The sequence below is a fragment of the Phocoena sinus genome, chromosome 18 (assembly GCF_008692025.1).
Source record: "Phocoena sinus isolate mPhoSin1 chromosome 18, mPhoSin1.pri, whole genome shotgun sequence".
Classification (NCBI taxonomy): Eukaryota; Metazoa; Chordata; class Mammalia; order Artiodactyla; family Phocoenidae; genus Phocoena; species Phocoena sinus.
In genome coordinates, this window is record NC_045780.1 from 8,994,595 (window position 1) to 9,009,502 (window position 14,908).

General features: G+C 36.6%; 1 protein-coding gene across 8 annotated transcripts in view; it reads left to right on the forward strand.

Moving 5' to 3' along the window:
* PDS5B (PDS5 cohesin associated factor B) overlaps positions 1–14,908 on the forward strand; it is a 199,772-nt gene that overhangs the window by 32,227 nt on the left and 152,637 nt on the right. The window lies entirely within an intron of this gene.

Sequence of the window (14,908 nt, forward strand, 5' to 3'; positions counted from 1 at the left end):
AAGAAACCCACACCTTTTAGCCAACACCCCCTAATGTCTCATCTCCCTTCCCGTCCCCTCTGCAACCACTAATCTGCTTTCTGTCTCCATAGATCTGCCTATTCTGTACATTTCATATTAGTGGAATCATTTAATATTTGGTCCCTTGTAATTGGTGTCTTTAACTTAATGTTGTCAAAGTTTATCTGTGTTGCGGTATATGTCAGTACTTCATTTCTTGTTATTGCCAAATATTCCATTATATGGCTAGACTATATTTTATCCATTCATTAGTTGATGGGTATTTGGGTTGTTTTCACTTTAGCTATTAATGAGTAATACTGTAATGAGCATTCGTGTAAAAGTTTATGTGCAGACGTGTTTTTATTTCTGCTGGATCATATGTTAACTTGGTTTAACTGTTTGAGGAAAAGCCAAAGCTACAGCACCATTTTACATTCCTGCCATCAGTGTATGAAGGTTTTAATTTCTCTACATCCTTGCCCACACTTGTTACTGTCTGTCTTTTTGATTATAGCCATCCTAGTGGGTGTGAGCTGGTATCTCATTGTGGTTTTTATTTGCATTTCCTGATGGTTAATGATGTTGAGCAACTTTTCATGTATATATTAACCACTTGTGTATCTTTGGAAAACTATTCAGATCCTTTGTCCATTTTAAAATTGAGTTGTGATAGTTCTTTGTATACTCTAGATACAAGCCCCTTAGCAGATACGTATATGATTTATATAAATTTTCTCCCATTCTGTTGGTAGCTGTTACACTGTCTTGATGTTACCCTTTGAAGCATGAACATTTTTTGTTTTTGTTATAAATCCCCACTTATCCTTGTTGTATTCAGAGTTGAGCCCAGTCTCTCTCCTCTGTTGCTATAGTCTTGACACTTAAAGGGGTCCAGAATAAGCTGTCATGGCATAAAAGTTATTTTGAGAAGAAGGCATTTGAGTTCCTGAAATCTCTTATCTGCCTAAAAGCATAGCTTCCCCAAAGAACTCAATTGTCATAAATACCCTTCCTGGAGCAGCCATGGAAGACTGACTCTTATCACTGGAGATGAGAAGTCTCCACACCACACCTAAACAGACATTGTCACAAAACTTCCCTGTCTCCCATTTGTTCTTGTCAGGGCCCATTTATCTTTTCAAAAAGTCATTTGTTTTCCTATCAATGCCCATCTCCTATTAAGATGCCATATAAGCCTCAGATTTTAAATGTCTCCTTGAGTCACATTTTTCTGTGAACTCCTCTACATACATACATGAATAAAACTCTGTCTTTTGCTAATTTCTTGTATAGGAGGAAAAAATCTGTTTCCTCTTTCCATCCTAAATTCATTGGCTGGGACCCTACAAATTAGACTGACAAAAGAGCAATCAATGCATTTTTAGAGAACTGACAAGGCGAAGGAAAAGGACATTGAGTTTCTAAGGGTGGCAAACTGTGGAAAGTTAAATATATGGGGAATTAATGGAAGATAAGGGCTACTTAGTAAAAGTTAAAATGTTTAAAAAATTGAGACTTCTCTGGCGGTCCAGTGGTTGGGACTTCGCCTTACAGTGCAGGGGGTGCAGGTCCAATCCCTGGTCAGGGAGCTAGGATCCCACATACCTTGTAGCCAAAAGAACAAAACATAAAACAGAAGCAATATTGTAATAAATTCAATAAAGACTTTAAAAATGGTCCACATCAAAAAAATCTTTAAAAAAATGTTTAAAAAATTGAGATATGATTGATATATACCATATTAGTTTCCGGTGTACAACATAATGATTTGGTATTTGTATATATTGTGAAATGATCACCACAATAAGTCTAGTTATAGTTAACATCTATCACCACACCTACACATTTTTTTTTTTTTATGGAAATAACTTTTTTTTTTTTGTGGTACGCGGGCCTCTCACTGTTGTGGCCTCTCCTGTTGCAGAGCACAGGCTCCGGACACACAGGCTCAGCCGCCATGGCTCACGGGCCCAGCTGCTCGCGGCATGTGGGATCTTCCTGGACCAGGGCATGAGCCCGTGTTCCCTGCATCGGCAGGCGGACTCTCAACCACTGCGCCACCAGGGAAGCCCTGGAAAGAACATTTTAAGATTTACTCTCTTAGCAAATTTCAAATATACAATGCAGTATTATTAATTACAGTCACCATGCTGCACTTACATCCCCATGACTTATTTTATAACTGGAAGTTTGTACTTTTTGACCACGTTCACCCACTTTGCCCACCTCACCCTCCAGCTCTGGCAGCCACCAATATAATTTGTTCCCTCTATCTGTGAATTCAGTTTTTTGTTTTGTTTAGATTCCACATATAAGTGAGATCATATAGTATTTGTCTTTCTCTCTCTGACTTATTTCACTTAGCATAATGCCCTCCAGTTCCATCTGTGTTGTTGCAAATGGCAGGATTTCCTTCTTTCATTTAATGGCTGAATAATATTCTATTGGAATTAAATTTGGAATTGAATTCCAGCTTTGTCAATTACAAGAGTTATGACCTGTGGGCTATGGACATGTTGCTTCTTTTAATCCTTTATAAGCATGAACCTCATGTATTTCAGGGTTGCTAGAAAGATGAGTAACACGAAGTATTGAATACGTAAAAGTAATTTATGTAGTTCCTGGCAAATAGATAGATGATCAATGAATGTTAGTTTTATTCTTTCATTTACTATGTAGTAAATACAATAATTTGGCAATCTAGAAGTAGCCTTTTGTTTTCAAAATACTATTTTCATAATGTACTTGCCTGCAGCCAAAGACTTCCTTAGTAGTTACATCTTGAGTTCTAGAAATATTTCAAAGTGCTAAGCTAGAACTGGCAATTACTTTTTTTATTTAAAATTTATATTTGAAAAATACAAATGGAGGTCATGCTATATATATTGTTTTGCCTTTTCAATTTAATGATGTATTTTGGACTTTGATATGGGTCAGCACATAAATTGCATCATCACGTTTAGTTTTGTATGTTTATACCAAAAATTGCTTAACTTTACTGTTGTAGGACATGTAATTTTACATACTTTTCTGTCACACTCGTCTCTGCATGTAAATATATTAAAAAAAAATATAGCCCATGTTGCCATTGCCTGGTATCTTGGGGTTCAAACTGGCATGTGGAGAAGACAGAGTCAAGGACCTGGGGTAGAATTAGAGTCAAGAGCAGTAATGGAACCATACCAAAAGCCTTCTCTACTTTGGGATTACTGTTTATTTCCCCAAGACAATAAACTCTTTTTTGTTGTTGAATGTAGTTGGACTAGGAAATTTTGTTCCTTGACACTTCATGAATCCAAATGGATACTGTGAGCACTCTTTTTTTTTAAAAAAAAATTAATTAATTAATTAATTTTTGGCTGCCTTGGGTCTTTGTTGCTTCGCGCAGGCTTTCTCTAGTTGCGGCGAGCGGGGGCTACTCTTCGTTGAGGTGTACGGGCTTCTCATTGTGGTGGCTTCTCTTGTTGCGGAGCACGGGCTCTAGGCACACGGGCTTCAGTGGTTGTGGCGCGAGGGCTCATTAGTAGTGGCGCCCAAGGGCTTAGTTGCTCTGCAGCATGTGGGATCTTCCCAGACCAGGGCATTGGCAGACGGATTCTTAACCACTGCACCACTAGGGAAGTCCCTGTGAGCACTCTTATCTTGCACTTGTCTAAGTGGAAATGCTCTCGTGTTTTGTAACTAAGTTTAATTATTTGCTCTTTACTTCTGAAAGGTACTGTTCATTATATTAAAGAATCTCTCCTCTTTTCCTGATTTGTTCTAAGAGAGATTTATATAAATCAGGAATAGGGAGTAGTTTAATTTAGATGATCTTGTGCTTTTTTTTTTTCTTTTGCCTGTCAATATAATTCATTCATTAATAGATTCTCTGATGTTGAGAGTCTTTGCAGAGAGAACTCATTTGCAAGAGAGAGATTGTACATTAGTGAGAAGTGAAATCATGTGAATTTTTTTTTTTTTTCGCGGTACGCGAGCCTCCCACTGCTGTGGCCTCTCCCGTTGGGGAGCACAGGCTCCGGACGCGCAGGCTCAGCGACCATGGCTTATGGGCCTAGCCGCTCCGCAGCATGTGGGATCTTCCCGGACCGGGGCACGAACCCATGTCGCCTGCATCGGCAGGCGGACTCTCAACCACTGCGCCACCAGGGAATCCCTCATGTGCATATTTATTATTTGTCTCAGCTAAAACAAATTCCTGATCTATGGTTGAACCACCTGTGTATCAGTACCTCTGGCTTGGAGAATTGGCATATCCCCATCAGCTTAAATCTGTTTTACTGTAAACCATGTATTTATTTACTCTTTAGGGAGATGGAGTTATTCTGATTATCTAGGGCAGTTAGGGCCTATTTAATGGAGTTAGATATTACTGCTACCCTAAATTTATTGCAGCTCCATTATCAAAGAGGGGTGTAATGGTTGTAGGGGAGGCAGGCACATACCCACATTGTTTTGGGTATCTTGACAGTGTGAAAATATGAGATAAGTAAGAGATATAAATATCTGAAAGGAAGGGACCAATGTGGCAAACAGTGTGGTTAGCTTCTTTCTTGCAAATGGAGCTCAGGTTTGTTAAATGTGCTTGGGAGGAGGCTGGTCCCTAGTGAACCACAAGGGTTAAATAAGAGTAGTTTAAACCAACTGTGGCAGTTTCATTTCCCTTGCTAGCATCTGGTTTAATAATGGTGTTATTACCTGTTTCAATTTTTGCTAGTTCATTGTGTGAAAATCCTTCCTTATTGTGGTCTTAATTTTTATTTTTCTCATTACAAAGGAGAGAGGGGACAACTTGTCAAACGTTTAATGGATATTTATTTGTCTTTTGTAATGCACCTGATAGTGACACTTTTTTTCTGTTTGGTTGTGTGTTTCTTCCCTATTTGTACATGTGTATATTCTGATTACTAACTTTAAAAAAAAGTTGAGTTGTAAATACCTTCTCCCATATTGAGATATTAATTTTAATGTAGTAAAGGTTATTAATCTTTTTTTCATGGTTTATTTTTTTATTTATATTTAGTTTGGTTTAAGAAATCTTTCCAGACTTGGGTAATAAAAAATGTCTCTTGTTTTAAACCTTTGTCTTTCATTTCATTTCACTGGGGATGCTTTTGTTTTTTTCATCAGTAGTGAGGTAGGGATTGAAATCCATTTTTTCCTTTATGAATATTCAGATTCCTTTGTTAAAGAGTCCATCTTTTCTGCATTGATCTGCAAAATTAACTCTATCACAATCAAGTTACCATATGTGTGTAGGTCTATTTTTAGACTCATTTCTATTCTATGATCTATATGTCTGTCCTCACTGTAATAACTTATGCTTTCTGTTAGGGCAAATTCCTCCCCACTTCATTTTTCATGTGTGTTTTAGCTTTTTGCACATCTGAATAATTTTAAAATCTGGTGCTAAGGTCTTTCAGGTGCTCTGTTGACTTATTTATCTATAAGATACTTTGGGGGAGAATTGCTATCTTTATGATATGAACATAGTATATCTTTGTAAGAAGCATTTAGATTTTATATAATGTTTTTTAGTAAGGTGTTACAGTTTTTCATCATATAGGTCTTAAACATGTTTGGTTAGATCTTTAAAATGTACCTTGAAATTTTTTTTTTATTTTACATTTTCAGTTGCTTTGGCTGGTGTATGGAAATGCAGTAGATTTTTGCATACTAATCTGCCTACCTTATTAAGCTTTTTGTTTCCCAATATTTTGCTGTTTATGAGTTTCTACATAGCAAATTATATCACCTGCAAATAATGAGACTGTAGTTTCTTTCTAATCCTTATACACTGATTTCCTTTTCTTAGTGTACTAGCTAGAATCTTCTGGTAAATATTAAAGAGCAGTAGTGGTAGTGGAATTATTATTATTTTTTGGCTTTAGAGGGAATACTTGATACGTTTCACCATTAAGAATGATGTTCGTTGTTGGTTTTTGGTAGATAACCTTTATTTAGGTAAACGTATTTTCTTTTCTTGTATATTTAGCAAATGGGCATTGATTTCTGCATGTGTTGAGATCGTTTTCTTTCTTCCTTCAGTGTGTTGATGTGGTAGATGATGTTGATGGATTTTTCTGGTTATAAACCAACCTTGCATTATTAGGATAAACCCAAGTTGGTCATAAGATAGCTACACTGTCCAATATAGAAGCCACTAGCCCCATGTGGCAGTTTAATTTTAATGAGAATTAAGCAAAATTAAAATCCAGTTTCTTAGGCGTACCAACCACATTTCAAGTGTTAATTGTAGCTAGCGGCTATGATATTGGACAGTGCAAATTATAGAGTGTTTCCATTGCAGGAAGTTCTGTTGAGCAGTGCTGTGATATAGCTGTCTTTTAAGATACGTTGCTGGAGTTATGTGGTTAATCCATGTATGTATGTTTGCTTATGAGTCTTTGTAGTATTTTTTGATTTTCATGTCAGAGTTTTATTAGTTTCACAGAAAGATGGAAAATATTCTCTTTGTGTCTGTTTTCTGGAAGCTTTTGTATAAGATGGAACCATTCTGTTCTTTGAAAATTTGAAACAGCTCATTAAGCCTGATGTTTCGTTTGTGGGAAGATTTCAGTTTTCAGTTTCTTTAATGATTACTGGTATATTTAGATTTTAAAATTTCTTCTAGAATAAAGTTTTGTTATTTATGTTGTTTTTCTAGGAAATTATATCACCTGAGTTGCCAGATTTATTGGCATAAAGCAGGGGTCAGCAAACTATTGCCCATGGGCTGCCTGCCTCTTTTTGTAAATAAAGTTTTATTGGAATACAGCCACACCCATTCACATTGTCTGTGATTGCTTTAGTGATGTAAGTGCAGTTAGGAAATAAGGTATGAGCCATAAGCCAAAAGCATTTATTGTCTAGTCTTTTAAGAAAAAGTTTGCCAATCCTTGGCTTAAAGTATTCTTTATCATGCTTTTAATACCCATACTAATGTCTGTAGTTACATTCTTTTTTTATTCCTAATGTTAATTTTAAAAGTTTCTATTCTTGATCAGCCTTATCAGAAATTTGCCAATTTTTGGCTGTTTAGATGTATTCTCCTAATTAACTTCTGCTCTTTATTATTTTTTTCCTCTATGCTTTGGGTTCATTTTTGTTTTATTCTTATTTTCTTTTCCTGGCTCCTTAGGTTTCATGCTTAACTTCTTTATTTTAACCGTTTTTTTCTTTTCAGTATAAACATAAAAGGCTCTCAATTTTCCTTTCTATACTACTTTCCCTAATTACTACAAGTTTTGTATCTATTTTTTCTTACATCTCTGTTATAATTATTATTTGTGTGTTTTTACATTTCCTAACACATGGACATATTTATCTTTTTGTTTTCTACTGATTGATGACATTTTAGTGAGAATGATGTGGTCGGTGAGATTTGGATTCTTTTGAATTTGTTGTATGCCAGATCGTGCTTAATTTTTCTAAGTGTTATGTATTGCGCTTGAGAAGAATGTGTAAGGGTGCAGGGTTCTATAAATGACCAACAAGTCAAGCTTGTTAATTATCTTAAGTTTTCTATATCTTTGTTAATTTTTCTAGTGTATGTCAGTAGTGGAAAAGGTGTTAAAACTCTTTGTACTCTGTTCATGGATATATATACGTTTATCCCTGTGGTTTTATCAATTTTTGCTGTATTTTAATGTCATTTAATAGTTCATATAAATTTAAAATTACCTTCCTGGTGATTTCACGATTTTAATTATTTTGTGATGACTTCTTTATGATGATGTCTTATAACTCTTTATGTTTTAAAATCTGTTTGGTCTGATAATAATGTAGGTACCCACTTTTCTTTTTCTTGTAGTTCCCATTTTCTGTTTGCCCAACCTTTCCCTTTTCTTTGCTTGCTTTTATTTCTTTTTAAAGATTTATTTTCATTTTACCACAATCCATTTCTTTTTCTTTCTTTTTTATTAAAGTTTCTTTTAATTGAATAAACTTGATATGTAACATTGTGTAAGTCTGAGGTGTATAGCATATTACTTGGATACATTCATATACTGTAATATGATTGCTGAAGTAGTGGTACTAATCACATTGCATAATTATAATACAACGTTATTGTCTATATTATTCTGTGCATAGATCTATATGGCTTATTTACTACTTGTTACAAGTTTGTACCCCTGAACACCATTAGTCTTATCCCCCATTCTTTCTACCCCATGCATCCCCTGGCAACCACGTTACTGTGTTTTTTATATGTTTAACTTTTTGGATTCCACTTAAAGTGATAACATGTCTTTCCCTGATTTACCTCACTTAGCGTAATGTGCTCAGTATCCATCCATGTTGTCGCAATGGCGGGATAACCTCCTTTCTCATGGTTGAATAATATTCCTTTGTGTATATATACCACCTCTATTTTATCCATTTATCCATTGATGGCCTTTGGGGTTTTTTAATATCCTGGTTATTGTGAATAATACTGTGATAAACATGAAAGTGCATGAATTTCATCAAAATCCTATTTTCATTTCCTTTGAGTATATACTCAGAAGTGTAATTGCTGGATTGTATGGTAGATCTATTTTTATTTTTTTTTGAGGAACAGCCATGTTGTTTTTATTGAACAACCATGTTGTTTTCCATAGTGCTTGGACCAATTTACATTCCCACCAACAATTTATGAGTTCCATTTTCACCACATCTTCGCCAGCACTTGTTGTCTCATGTCTTCTTGGTGATGGCCATTCTAACATGTGTGAGGGGATATCTCATTGTGGTATTGATTTGTATTTCCCTGGTGATTAGTGTGATGTCAAGCATCTCTTCATATGCCTGTTGGCCATTTTGATGTTCTTTTTGGGAAAATGTCTATTTCTTCTGCCCATTTTTTAATTGGATTTTTTGTTGTTGTTAAGTTCTTTATATTTTGTATATTAACTCATTATCCAATATACGGTTTGGGTAAATTTTCTCTCTGTACGTTTTTTGATTTTGCTGTTTCTTCTGCTGTGCAGAAGCTTTTGAGTTTGATGTAGTCCCATTTGTTGATTTTTGCTTTTGCTGTTTGTGTTTTTGGTGAAGTCTAAAAATTCATTGCCAAAATCAGGTGAGCTTCATCCCTACATTTTCTTCTAGAAGTTTAATGGTATCAGGTCTTGGGTTTGTCTTTGATCCACTTTGAGTTAATTTTTGTGAGTGGTGTTAGATTGAGGTCCAGTTTCTTTGTTCTTCATGTATTTCTCCAGTTTTCCCACCATCATTTGTTGAAGAGACTGTTCTTTCCCTATTGGGTATTTTCAGCTCCCTTGGTGAATATCTGTTGACCTTATGTGCTGGGATTTAATTCTGGGCTCCTTATTCATTGGCTGATGTGTCTATTTTTGTGCTTGTATCATACTGTCTTTATTACTATGGCTTGTGGTATAGTTTGAAATCTGGAAGTGTGATATCTCTGGCTTTGTTCTTTTTTTCTCAGAATTGCTTTGGCTGTTTGGGATCTTTTGTGGGTCCCATAAATTTTAGGATTATTTCCTCTATTCCTATGAAGAATGGCCTTTTATTTGATGGGGATTGTGTTGAAACGGTAGATAGCTTTGGTTAGTGTGGCCATTTTAACGATGTTCTTTTGTTTCATGAGTGTGAGATATCTTTCGATTTATCTATGTCCTTAATTTCTTTTAGCAGTCTTGCGGTTTTCATTATACAGACCTTTCACTTCCTTGGTTTAATTAATTTGTAAATATTTTATTATTTTTGATGCTATGGTAACCTAGTTTTCTTTCTTTTTCAAATGCTCCATCATTAGTGTAAAGGACTGCAACTGATTTCTGTATGTTGATTTTGTATTCTGCACTTTACTGAAATTGTTGACTAATTCCAACAGTTTTTTTATGTTTTTTTTTGTTTTTTTGGGATTCCATGTGTAAGATCATATCAGCAAATAGCAGCAGTTTTACTTTGTTTCTAATTTGGATGCCTTTTATTTGTTGGTCTTGTGCAACTGTTTTAGCTAGTACTTCTGGTAATATACTGATTAGGAGTGGTGAGAGTGGACATCCTTGTCTTGTTCTGGATCTTAGGGGAAACACTTTCAATTTCTCTCCATTGATTATATGGCCTTTATGTTGAGGTATAGTCCTTCCATACCCAGTATGTTGGGGGTTTTCCTCATGAAAGAATTTTGCATTTTGTCAGTAATTTTTCTGCAAATATTGAGATGATCATGTGATTTTTGCCCTTTATTTTATTGATGTGATGTATTACACTTATTGATGTAAATACATTAAATCATTCTTTGCATACCAGGGATAAATCCCACTTGCTTATGGTGTAATACGCCTTTGCATGTATTCTTGAATTTGGTTGCTAATATATTGTTGAGAATTTTTGCATCTCTATATTGATCAGGAATATTGGTCTATATATTTTTTTCCTGTGGTATCCTTATCTGGTTTTGGTATCAAGGTAATGCTGGCTTCATAGAATGAGTTAGGACATTTTCCCTCCTCAATACTTTGGAAGAGTTTGAGGAGGATTGGTGTTAATTCTTCAGTGAAGATGTCTGGTTCTGGAGTTTTCTGTATTGGGAGATTTTTTTTTTTTTTTTTTTTTGCGGTACGCGGGCCTCTCACTGTCGTGGCCTCTCCTGTTGCGAAGCACAGGCTCCGGACGCGCAGGCTCAGCGGCCATGGCTCACGGGCCCAGCCGCTCCACGGAATGTGGGATCTTCCTGGACCGGGGCATGAACCCGTGTCCCCTGCATCGGCAGGTGGACTCTCAACCACTGCGCCACCAGGGAAGCCCTGGGTCTTGTTTTTTTATCCATCCAGCTATTATGTGTCTTTTGGTTGGTGAGGTCAGTTCATTTACGTTTAGGGTGATTATTGATATGTAAAGATTTACTATCTCCATTTTATGTTTTGCCTTCTGGTAATTTTGTCCTTCCATTTCCTTTTCGTTTTTGTCTACCCCTGTATGTAGTGGTTTTCCATGGCGATTTGCTCAGTCACCCCCCCCCCCTTTCTTTTATGTTTTGTGTCTCTGCTCTAGATTTTTGCTTGGTGGTTACCATAAGGTTTACGTAACCCACTTCATAAGTAAATAGTCCTTTTTCTGTGGATAGCAACTTATTTTCACTCACCTATAAAGGTTTCAGCCTTTTACTCTTCCTTCTTTATAATTTTGATGTCACAAATTATCTTTTCATACTGTGATTTCATTACCAAGTTGTAGTAGCTATAGTTATTTTCCGTGTTCTTTTCCTTTAACCTTGATGCTATAATCAAGAGTTTTATATATTTTTGTAAAAAAAATTTTCTAATTCTATTTATCACCTTAGAGTTTTCTGTACTTTTGTCTTTTTGTTTCAGTTTAAATTGCTCATCCCAACATTTCTCGTAAGGCAGGTCTGGTGGTGGTGAACTCACTTTTGTTTGTCTGGGAAAGCTTTTATGTCTTCTTCATATCTGAAAGGTAATTTTGCTGGATAGACTATTCTTAGCTGGCAGTTTTAATGTTTCAATACTTTGTCATTCCATTCTCTCCTGGCCTGTGTAGTTTCTGTTGAAAAATCTGCTGATAGTTTAATTGGGGTCAGAGAGGGGGTTCCCGTCTTTTTTTTTCCCCTGGCTGCCCTTAAAGTTTTTTATCATTGACTTGAGAATTTTAACATAATGTGTCTGGAGAAGGTCTTTTTGCATTGAGATAATAAGGTGTTGTATTAGTTTCATGGACTTCTTTTATCCGGTTCTTTCCCCAGGCTTGGGAAGTTCTCAGCTATTATTTCTCCAAACATAATTTCTATTACCTTCTCCTTCTGTTTTTCTGGTATACCCGTTAATCTTACATTGCTTCTCCTAATCGAGTTTGATAGTTCTCATACGGTTTCTTCAGTTTTTAAAAATCTTAGTTCCTTCTCCTCTTCACCTGAATTCTCTGTTCCTATCCTCAATGTCACTTATTCTCTCTTCATCTGATCTGCTTTATTTCCATTGCTTTCTAATGCATTCTTCATCTCATTTATTGAGCTCCAGAAGTTGTTTGGTTCTTTTTTTAGAATTTCAGTCTTTTTTGGTAATGTACTCCTGTTCATCAGTTTTATTCATCAAGTTGTTATATTGCTTATTTTTTTGCGTTTTCTTACAGCTTGTCAAATTTCTCCATAATAGCTGTTTTGAATTCTTTATCAGTCAGATCACTCTATTCCATCTATTTGTATTTGTTGCTGGAAGATTGTCACTCTTTTTGTGATACAGTGTTCCTTTGTTTTTTTCATAGTGTTTGATGACAAGTGTTTCTGTCGTTGCATTTGAAGTAGTGAACACCTTATTTAGGCAAGGCTTTGTTTATTTTTAGTCTAACAGTTCAGTAGGTTGGTAATTAGCAGTCTTTTGTTTTCTAGGTGGCACTATATAGCACAAGTTTTTGTTTTTTCTTACCATCACTGACTCTTGGCTAAGGTTGGGAGCCTGTGCATAAAAAAAGCTGGCGGAGGAAAAGGAGTGGCAGCAGAGTGGGAAGAGGTGTGTGCTCAGCACTTGGGGCTTTGAGGGTGCCCACAGCCCAGTAGGGTGATCCTGGAGTTGGAGTAGCAGGGGTTGGGGGGTGCTCAGAGGTCCATGGGTCCAAATATCTTGTGAGAATTTCAGGGCAGATAGCAGGATACACTTTCCCTCAGTTTTCTTTGCCACCTTCCCTTTTGTGTCCCTACCCCAGTCACTATGGTCTCCCCTCAGAACAATGGGTTCCTCCAGCTGCAGAGGCTGGGCAGACCTTTACTTTCTCTGCCAGAAAGGTCTTGCTGACCTTCTGCTGGACCTGCCACCACTGCCCTTGCTTCCCAGCCTCCTGCAAGGTCCACTCACTGTTGGGTGAACAGATGTTTGGATCTCTTGGGTGTCCTGCTGTGCTGTGCAGAGGTGCTTTTTTGGGTTATGGATGTTCTGATTAGTTGTAAATAGAAGGGGAGTGATAAGAGGAATGACTCATGCCACCACGATGCTGATGTCACCCTCCATTTCTTATTTCTTTTTCGTATGGAAGTCACTTTTTATAAAAAATTGGTACCCTGGAAATTCTGTTCTGCATACTTAAAGTTAATTTTAAGATGAATACCTTAGCCTTTTTCAAAGATGACACAAGAAGTCTCTTTGATCAGTACCCCCCCAACTTTCATGATAATGTTGCCCAGCATTTTAGTCAAATGAGACTTGTTACTGTGTACAGTGCTTGTTTGTATTCTGCTTTCATGTTTATAGTTTCTTCTTTCTTTTTCTTTTTTGTTAAAGGTGATTTTAAGCTTCTGTTTATTTATTTAGGCTGTGCCGCACGGCTTGTGGAATCTTAGTTCCCCAGCCAGGGATTGAACCTGTGCCCCCTGCATTGGAAGCTCAGAGTCCTAACCACTGGACTGCCAGGGAATTCCCCTACAGTTTCTTTTTTTAAAAAAAATTTCTCCTACCAGGATTTCACAGTTCTCTTTGTATCTTTCAGTATCTCTTAATTTCCTTTTAAATTTGTTTTCTCTTTGTCTCTTAGCCCTGCATTTTAGGTAGTTTCTTCAAATTGCTAATTTTTATGACTCTGTCCATCTTTAATCTGTTTAAGTGGTCCAGTGAGATTTTGAAATCAGCCATTACTTTTCATTACAGTTTTTTGGTTTTTCCGCCCCCCCCCGCCCCCGGTCTTTCTGGTTATTCTCAGCAGCCTCTTCCTGCTAGCATATTTTGTAATTTCATTTTTAAAAACTTTTTCAATATTTCATCCATGTCTTACCTTCTGGTGATTAAATTTTAATATCTGAATTCAGTGGTGCATGCATCTCACATGTGGTGTTCATTTGCTTATGTGTTTGGTGATCCTTGAGTAGGGCTCAAGTTTTGTTGAGCTTATTTAATACTTGGGAAACTTGGGAGACTACATTGAGAAGGTTTTTTTTAAGCCCACAGAGGATTTGCTTTTGTATCTGCTAAGATACAGGATTTGTTATATTCTGGGAACTTTATAGGGTTCATGCTTAAAGGATGACTCTCAGGTTCAGCTTTCCTCCTTATAACTGGCACAGTGCTGATATGGACATTTACCCTCTTGCATCTCCATGTGTGTACTGCCTACTGCCCAAGTTTCAACTCATTCTATTTTTATGGGGATGGAGAGGTGGGGAGCATGGAAGTGCTGGAGCGTGGAAATGTCCTTGTATATTTTTCTTTGTATGAGTTCAGCAATATGATAACAGTTTTCTACTGGATCAGTTGGGTCCTTCATAATATATAGACTATATTGATACGGATGTTCAATTTTTTCAGTTTTGCTTGTTGGGCTCTTCACTGCTTCTGGTGATATTTAGTTCTCTCTCCGCTCATCCCTTCCAGTTTGGACTATCATGCTCTCAAGTCACTAGAATTCTCTTGTTTTACTGTTGCTACTTTTCATACAAGCTTACTTCGTTTATTATACATAGGTATCCACGTTTCATTGACAGTACTAATTAAAAATTTAAAATGTATTTCTGTTGTGTATTTATATTAACTTTGTTTGGCCCTTTTGCTCTGATTCTCATTTCCTGTACCTGTTTTGTACTCTGAGTCTCCTGATGTGCTTGTAAATGGAATTCTAAATTAGTCATTATTGGTAGCAGGTGTGGGCTTCTTTAGCCGTTGTACAAATTAGGATTATTTTGTCTGGATGGGTCCTTCCAAGGGAATGGGTAGCCATAGTTCTTTCTCTGTGGGTTATCCCTAGTATTGTAAATTAACTGAGACAGGCTTTAAAAATAGGGTTATTTTTAGGGTATGTGGGCGGGGAGCACATTGGTAGGGCTTGTATCTCCTGTGAACAAGACAGATGGCTGTGAGAGCATTTGGGTCACAAAATCCCAACTTGATTTATCTTGCAGTCTATGCCAAGTCAGGAAAAGCTCAGGTGCCAAGTCTTTACCTATCTTAATTCT